This window comes from Zonotrichia leucophrys, unplaced genomic scaffold (genome assembly GCF_028769735.1).
Source record: "Zonotrichia leucophrys gambelii isolate GWCS_2022_RI unplaced genomic scaffold, RI_Zleu_2.0 Scaffold_186_94968, whole genome shotgun sequence".
In the NCBI taxonomy this organism is placed as follows: Eukaryota; Metazoa; Chordata; class Aves; order Passeriformes; family Passerellidae; genus Zonotrichia; species Zonotrichia leucophrys.
In genome coordinates, this window is record NW_026992391.1 from 12501 (window position 1) to 21575 (window position 9075).

Below are 9075 nucleotides of genomic sequence, written 5' to 3' on the forward strand. Positions count from 1 at the left end.
AAGGGGAGACATTGCAAGTCAGGGCAGACTTTGCTGAGCTCTGTCCAAGCCCTTTCTCCCAGCCCTGCCCTGTTGCTCTGTGCTCCCCAGTTTTCCTTTTCTCAGAGCTCTTCAGCCCCGTGCCTGGAATTTTGCTGGGATCTGGCCCCATCGCTGTGATGAGCAGGGGCTCTGCCCATGGACACCGAGGGGTCAGCTCGGCTCTGCAGCAGTGGGGTCATGGAATGGGGACAGGGGCAAGTCCTGGGGTTGGATTCCATCAGCTCAAACAGCTCCTGAGGCTGAGGAGCTCAGCAGCGTCTCCTGTCCCAGGACTAAGGGAAGATGATGGCCAAAGGCAGTTTGAGAGGGTTTCCTGCTGTGCCCAGGGAAAGCAGAAAGAGCTGTGCAAGGCAAGAGCAGTGGCTGAAACTCAGTGAAGGGCTAGGGAAGCTGCTCTGTCACTCCATCTGTCCCCAGCTGCCCTTTTCTGTGATCCAGGCAGTCCCTGTGTTCCCCTGGAAATCAGCGTGACACAACTGAGAGCAGAGGGACCCACAGCACAGCAAACTGGTTTAGCCTTTTTCAGAGTCCCAGCCCCACTCTGGCCAAGGACATTCCTGTCCCCCAGTGTCCCCTGGAGGCAGCTGACAGCTTAGATGGCATCCTGAGGACACACCAAGGGTCCTGTCCCTGGCTTGAGGAGAGTGGGCTCATTGCCAGGATCCCAGGCTGCCCTGCCCAGAGCTCCCTGGCACAGGGAGCTTGGACACCCCATTGCTGTGCTCAGCCTGCACAGGAGGAGCCCAAGGGCTGGGCCTGGCCCTGCAGCTGGAGCTGCCACTGCAGAGAGCCCCTCAGCAATGCCAGCAGCACCTGGGCAAGGCAAGGAGAGAGAGAGAGAGCCGGGCCTGAGGAAAAGCCTCTCCCTGGGCAGCCCTGGCCAGCCCCTGCCAGGCAGCAGCAGGGCAGGACAGTGGCCCTCAGGCCCTGGTCAGCAGGGAACGGGCACTTGGCTGGAGAGATGCCCCTCATCTCTGGGGCTCCTCTGCCAGCCCAGGAGGGACTGAGGGCCCTGAGCCCCCGGGCTGAGAGCTGTGCTGGCTGCGAGGGGACACAAGAGCTGTGCTTCTCAGGGCAGTGTCTGCCCTGCAGGACAGGCCCAGCAGGTGCCACATCTGCCCTGCCCACGGCTCTGCTGCTGGAGCTGTCCCAGCCCCAGCTGCTCCTGTGTCCCCGGGCTCCTTCCCTGCCAGAGCTGCCAGAGCTCAGCCCAGCCCCTGGGCCAGCCCTGCCCTGAAGCTGCTCGGCCCTGCAGGGATTAAAGAACAGCTCCCCCAGCCTGGGCACCATGGAAAGGTGATGCTGCATGGATCTGGAGGCTGGGCAGGTGCAGGCAATTGCTGAGGGCTCCAGGAATCCTCAGTGTGATGGTTTAAGAGCCTCAGCCCCTGCTGTGCCCTGCACAGCTGAGTTTCCATTGCTACCAAGCTGAGCCAGGGAAAAGTGGGAGCACAGATTCAGGAAAGCAGAGACCCAGGCAGGAAACTCCTGCCCTGAATCAGCTCATGACAAGTCCCCTCAGAAGGGGAGACCTGCTCTGAAGCACATCCTTCTCCTCCTCCCCCTCCTCCTCCTCCGCCACAGAGAAACTGGGAGAGTTTGACACATCCCCTAGGCTGTGGGGTGTGCTGGCTTCAGGAGATCCCTGCAGGAGCACAGGCAATATTGCCCTGCACCCACACACTCACCATGCACAGGGCTGTGAAGATCTTTCCCCAAGTGAAGTCTCAGCTCAATGTCTTCCCAATCCTAATTGCCTTCAGCCTGTCTCTGCCTGGCTCCTGTCCCCTCAGTGCCTGCAGGCAGAGCCCTCAGCCCTGCTGGGCTGGGAGAGGAGCTGGTCCTGGGAAGAGCTGGTCCTTTAAAGCTCAGCAACACAGACAGAGCACAAGGACTTTAATGAGCCTTTTGGTGATTTGGGGGTGTTTACATCAGACTCAGTCCCTGAGAGTGTCTTCAAAAAACTTCTCAAGAGCTCAAAATTAAATTGAAACTCTGAATTTTCTTGAAGTTTTAATGGGTTCCACTGAGAAAGTGTCCTCAGGTTCCAGTTAGAGCAGAACACTGGAGGCACTGATGACAGCTGGGGACAATCAGGGCAAAGGTGTCTCTGGTGCTGAGCATACCTGGATGTGTTTCAGGAATGCAAAGGGCCAAGGCCTGAGCCCCAGCCCCTGGCCAGGCAGATCCTGTCCCTCCCTCCTTGCTCAGGGCTCTTCCCAGGATGGGCACTGGCATGTGGGGATGTGCAATGGCAAGGGCAGGAGCATGGGGCGGCCCCTGCCAGGCTGCTGAGCAGGGACAAGGAGGCATGAGGCCCCAAGCCTGCAAGGGTCACTTGTCTCCTGCTCCTGCCTCAGGCCCAGGGCCAGCAGCCATGGTCAAAGTGCTGCCCAAGTTGGCTCTGTCAGGGCTGTCTTGCAGCTGCTGCCCATCCCTGTGCCCTGTGCAGCCCAGGCTGTCTCATGGTGTCCCTGCCCTGTGCCTGTTATAAATGAGAAGTTGACTAGGCCAATATTCAAGCAGCAATCAATTTATTATTTAATATGGTAAAGTATGAGCAATACAGCACTGGGTACAATGGGGGAAGTTTTCCCTCCAACTGCACACCGATAGTTCAGGCTTACAGGTATTGATAGGAGTACTCATCAGCTTTCTCACAAATTTTTATTCCAATTTTTACTCATGAGCAGTTTCTATTCCCGATTTTTCTGTCGCAATTCTATACACTATTGTGATTTAGTTTTAATCAGGATGTATCCCAAAAAGGAGTATCCCCAGATGGTGGTGGGCCAGTTTCCAAAAGAAGAAAGACGAATCCCATCTGGTGGAGTCCAGCTCCCCAGATGTGGGTCCACCTTTTAATTACAGAGACTATAAATCTAACAGTGATGTCCAGCTTCCCTTGGTCGAATATAAAACTCCTCGAGTTTATGTTCATCTTCCTTTCTTTAGCTGCTTTTCTCTTTTTTATTAGTGTGAGATAAGCATATTTCCTTTATATATATTCCAAACCTATAGTTTCAAGGATACAAACAATATTCTAAAATTACACTTCAAAAGGTTATTATTGCAGAACTCTTTAAGCCTTAACTGCAACCTAAGAGCAATATCCTTAACGCTTTAATTCAAATGCTCCTCAATCAACCAAGGTTAATTGCAAACAAAAGATAGGTTCAAAGGCCTTCTTCCATGCTTTACGTTCCTCAGTTATTATTAGAATTCGCAACTGTCCCATTGTCGGTCTCCACACATATCACAATCACAAATACACACATTGCCTGTTTGTACCTGAGTCGAAACACAGCTTTGTATTTCACACATGTCACAGCTGGCGCTTGAAACACTGCATGTCCTCTGGGCAATACAGCATGGGCGATATTCCACCATCCACAGGCTGGAAGATGACCTTCGCAGGGCATGGAGGACTCGGCCTCGTCTGTCAGGCTCGGCTGCTGCCCTGCTGGAGCTCTGCAGAGAGCTGATCCCAGAGGCTCTGTCTGCTGGGGCAACCTGAGCCACTGGGAATTTTCCTTTTCTTTAAGATTGTTCTTTTCTTCTTTTCACTTTTATCTCTATTGTAAATAAATAAATTATAGCGTATATATAATTCTATCTATTATTATATATTCTAGATTACTATAAATAAATAAATTCCAGATTGTGTTATGAAACACAGACTGGCAGAAGCATTCCTTTGCTGCACAGGGTCTGCAGGGCAAGAGGCAGGAAAGGGTGAAAAGGGAACTTTTGCACAGCAGCACAGGAGGCTGAGGGGTCCTGAGGCCCTGAAGGGGGCAAAGGGTGCTCGTGCTCAGCCAGCTGCCCAGGCGTGCAGTGGGCAAGGGAAAATGGCCAGAAGCCCCTTGTCCTGTGGTGGTACTGCTGAAGCCTTTGTGCTGGTGACAGAGCGGGTGGGCAGGGGCCGGGGTTGCAGGGATCCCTGTGAGAGCGGTGCCTAGAGATGGCCACAAGCCCTGTGCCAGGAAGGAACCACCCTCTGTATCCTCCTGCCCATGTGGTGCTGGCTGCCTTGCTGAGGGCTCCCAGGTGCCTCTGGATGGGGCTGCTCTGGAGCTGCTGTGGGGCTGTGGCGCTGCTGCCAGGCAGCTTGGCTGGGCTGGGGCAGAGCCTGAGGGGCTGGGGCGCTGGCAAGCCCTGAGCAATGGGCTCTCAGAGGCCACAAGCAGTCCCCCGGCTACCGCCTTGATCCTGCCAGAGTTGACTTGCAAGGGGGATCCTGGGCACTCTGGAGCTAACAGCATCAGTGTTGTTGGAAACCCAAATGCAGGGAAATCTCAGACCTTTGGTCTTGTCAGCAAAGCTTAGAACTAAACACAGGATTTGATTGGAGACCTTGGAAAGGGCTTCCAAACTTAGGTGCTAGAAGTGAGAATGTGGATTTCTAGTTTATTATAGCAGAGACACGGGGAAGAAGGTTGAAGTGGAGGAAAGTTTAGAGTTTTAGGGCTGAAGAACTAGAAAAAATAAAAGTAGTTACAATGGTAAACAAGAAGTTTACGATGCAGTGCTGTAGGTTTGTGTGTCATAACATGATTGGAGCCCCTAAGACGAAATATTGAAGGACTGGCTGCAAAACATAAATATCCTTGTTGGCAGTTGTCTTCTTGGTCAAGAAATCCTTCAAAGCTCTTGTAACTACAAGTCTTGCGGCCTTGTGAGCCATGCAGTGCAGATGTGAGTCAAACTCACTCTTCCTGTCTGTGTAGAAGATAAGAAACAATAACGGCATAGTCTAAAACACTCAGAGGTCTGCTCTCTAGCTCGTTCCAAACTCCCTCAAATCCCTCAAAGTGGGATTTAGCTACAAAGAGATGACAAGAACTCTTAGTGCTGGCTCTTTGACTCCAGAGCAGCTGCTTTAGAATCTTTCACATAAGCCTGTGTAGTCATGTGCCAGCAATGTATCATTTGAAGAAACTTTCCCAACTGACTTGCATGGAGGTTTGTTTGAAGGGTATTTGAGGACAAAGGCTCCCAGCAGAGGTCTGGGCTTTGGCCTAGCTGTGTCCCCTGCTGATGGTGAAGTGTGACATCAGCCGCAGGGCTTTCTGGGCTAAAAATACCATCAAGTCACTTGGACTTGCTCTTTTAGGCCTCCAAGAGCTGGACCAAATTTTGGGGCACATTTGGAGACCTCATCTATGGGTGGATGAACCACCTAGGATTTTCCCAATTGCTGGGAATGGTTCTCCAGGTCCCTGGTGTAAAATGCAACTCCCCAGCAACTGAGCATCTGCAAGATTATAAACAATTGTCTTGGTTTGAAGAGAGAGGTGTTGGCTAATGAAGGCAGAAGGCTTCTCTGAAATGGAAAATGTAAATCCCCTACCTTCAAATGATTCTCATTTAGAAATTCAAATGCTCTCAGGGAAAGATATGGGGATAGGACTGAGCCCACAGAGGCGGGCAGCTTTTGCTGATGGTCTGAGCCCTTCCTAAAGATCCTGTGCAGGCTGTCTTAGGCACCTGGGGCCAGGCATCCCTTCCAGCCTGGGCCACTTTGGCTGGGCTGGGGGCAGCCCCAGGGCTGGAGGCAGTTTGTGCAAGGGCCCTGGGTAGCACGCTGCAGCACGGTCTCTGTGCCATGGAACGGAACCTGGTGACCAAGGGCCCTTTGTGACACATGGGAAATAGAAGCTTGCCCGGCTGCTGAGAACACACAACGGGGCAGAATGGGACAGAGCCGTGCCATGAGGAGCCCCCGCACAGCCCCCGCACTCGTTCCCATCTGACCCCGAGCCTTTCGGAGGCATTTTTCCTGCAGCTGACCTTGAGGCCAGACCACAGGACTTGTTGACCTGTGCCTTCCCCAGGCTTCTTTTCTGCAGGTGCCCTCACAAATCCCATCATTAACATGGAGCAGAGAATCCTGAAAGCGCCGAAGGTGGCCTGGGGCAAAGAGGAGGAAGAAGGCCTTGGAGCTGCCCCAGCACATCAAACCAAAGAGGTGGTGCCGTTTGAGCTGCCGCAGGAGGGTGAGTGGCAGAGCCTGGCCACAGGGTCGGTGCCCGCAGCCGGCTCGGCGCCATTCCATCCCATCCCATCCCATCCCATCCCATCCCATCCCATCCCATCCCATCCCATCCCATCCCATCCCATCCCACCCAATCCCATCCCATTCCCATGGACAGGACAGAAGAGGGGCCGGGCAGACACCCTGCAGGGGCCATGCTCCATCCCTTGGGGCATCCCGGGGCTGTCCCTGTCTGGGGAGCGCAGGGCTGGGCCGTATTGTCCGGCCTCTCCCGCAGCCCCTCATCTCTGGCTGTGCTCGCTCTTTGCCAGGTGCAGCCCTGCAGCGCACACAGGAGCAGGACCCCGCCCGTGGCCTCTTCCGCAGAACAGTGCAGGTACCTGCAGCCATCCCCACCTGGGCTGGGCCTGCTGGCACCGCACTTCGAGCATTCCCTGCAACATCCCTGGCTTCTTGCCCTTCTCCTACAGCTGGTTTGCAAATTCATCAAGAAAATTCGGCAAGAAGAGACCAGTACCATGGGCACTGGGCTCAGAGCATATTCCCACATCTTCCATACCAAGACCAGTGCTGCCCTGCTGGATATGCTCGTAAAGGAGGGCTTTTCCAATCCAAAGCAAGTAAGCAGCCGGTGGCCAGGGTTTGATCCTCCCAGGAATTGCTTGGTCTACCAAGCCATTCCCGCTGGTCACTGTAACTCTTTGAGGCCATGACAGTGTGCTGGGAAGGGAAGCACTTCTCTGGGGAAACAGGGGACATTGCTCCCTCTGGCAGCTTTCCAAGTCTCCCCGTGCCTTCTCCAGGTGCCTGCCCTGGTCAGGTACATCCACCAGTGGCTCCTGGCCAATCAGTTTGTTGAGCACAGGCTGAACAGGACCCTGCTGGATCTCACCAAAGCACAGCCAAATGACGCAGTCATGACGCTCCTGCATGTGGCTCCATCCTGTGACAGGTATGGGGCCAACCTGCCCACAGGGCTCAGGCCTCCCCAGCCCATCAGCCTGCACAGCCTGCCCCAGGTGTCGGAGCAACAGAGAGTTCCAGGGCCCTCTGGCTGCTGCCTTTCCCAGCCCTGGCACGTCAGTCCCTGGGCCTGCTGCCATGCTCCCTCCCTGCCCCTCAGGGGCCTGTCCCGACAGGGCTGGGCTGCCTGGGTGCTGCTGGTGAGTGGCAATGGGCAGAGGCAGAGCTGGCAGCCAGCTCTCAGGTCCCCACTGCTGCCCAGGCCACAGTGCTGTGTCCGAGACCCCCCTGAGACAGAGCTCTAACCCCACAGAGCTGCTTTGACCATGTGGATGAGCATCATGTGCTCGCCCAGGACTGCAGAGCCAGCGCTGCTGATACTCCAGGATGTGCCGGGGGGCTGGCCCAAGCACAGCACGTGCACCTCTGATGGGGACAAAACGGGTGTCTTTGTCCTGGCTGTGAGTTTCTGTAACTGGCCTTTGCTGGCCCCAAGGCTGCCTCTCCAGCAGCTCTCCACCCTCCTTCCCCCACTGCATCTCCCTGCCTCAGGCGCTGGGTTGAAACCTAGCCCAGGGGCAGCTTCAGGCCCACCAGGCCCTGTGCTCCCTCTGCGTCTCTCTGAGCCTCTCCCTCCCCTGCTCGGGCCCTGCCACACGGACACCTGGGCACTGAGCGCTGTCTTGGGGGGCTTTGTCCTTTGCAGGCAACTGTGGTGATGTGGAAGATCGTCCTGCCCTGTGTCCCACATAAGGTGATGTTGTGTTTCCCCCATCTCTTTGTGCATCTTGTCTCCCAAGTGTTCTTGAGCACTCTGGATATGCCAGAGGAAGTCGATACCTTCTGGAAGGGATGCCAGGAGGAATACGGCCTTGCCACCAGCCCCAACAGCTGCTCCATCCGCCACCAGCCCCAACAGGTGCTCCATCCCACTCCTCCTGTCCCTGCCATGTCCCTGGGCAGGAGCCAGTGCTCCCAGCGTGACCTGGGCTTTGCTGTGCATGCAGGTTTGCATTGCAGTGAGGATCCTGAAGTCCCTGCTCTGCCGAATGCAGCACGAGGATGTGGTGGTGGCAATGGAACGCAATTGTGGCTGGGACACGCTGCTGTTTGCTGACACCCACAACTATGCCGTGGGTCTGCTAGCCAGGTGAGACCCCCTTCTCCCTACTGCCTTTTGACATGTGTGCTCCGTGCCCAGGTGCCCCACACAGTCCCCGAGGTCGTGGGCCATAGGGCCTTGTCACCGAGGGATGGCCAAGCAGATTGGAAAAGGCTGGGAGAGGAGGGTGCCCACCAGGAGCTGCCTCCCAAATAGCCCAGCACCCCTTGCAGGATGCTGGGGAAAGACCAGACCTCTGTGAGTCACTCCTGGCAGAGGTTTGTCCCCCTTGCCCACAGTCTTGGCTCCTTTTTCTCCTGCCAGGAAGATGTGCTATGTCTCCATCCCCTTGTGTTCCCGGATTGCTCGCTACCTGCTCCGGCTGCTCAGCACACAGGAGCCACACTGGGAGCTGCCCGCCTTGGCGTTCCTTGTGGAGGTGAGCCTGATGGCCAGCGCTGCCTGGCTGAGCTGCCTCCCAGCTCTCTGCCCTCTTGGAGCTGCAGCTGCCTGGCACGGTGCCTGTGCCCTGTGCTGCTGCCTGGGCCCAGCACTGTGCGGCCCCGGGCTCCTGCCAGCTGGGTCCCCTGTCACTGCCCTGTGCCTTTCAGGTCCTCGAGTGCCTGGACTTGAGTGAACACGGTGCTAAAAGAGTCCTGAAAATCTTGTCAAGGCAGCTGCAGAGCGAGTGCAGGGAGAGGCGTCGCCTGGCACTCAGGGCCCTTCTAGAGCTCATTGAGGAGCCCGCCATGGTGAGAAGGGGACAGCGGCTGAGGCTGAGCTGGGGAATGCAGTCACTTGGGCTTGGCAGGGCTTTGGGTGCTGGGGCAGCTCTTCTGCCTCCCAGTTCAGCTGCCCGAGGGCTTCGGGACAGGCCTTTGGCCTCTGGGCCTTGCGGCAGCAGGATAGCATTTCACAAACTTGTGCTCCTCACAGACCAAAACAATGTGGAGCCTGACTGAAAGTCTTG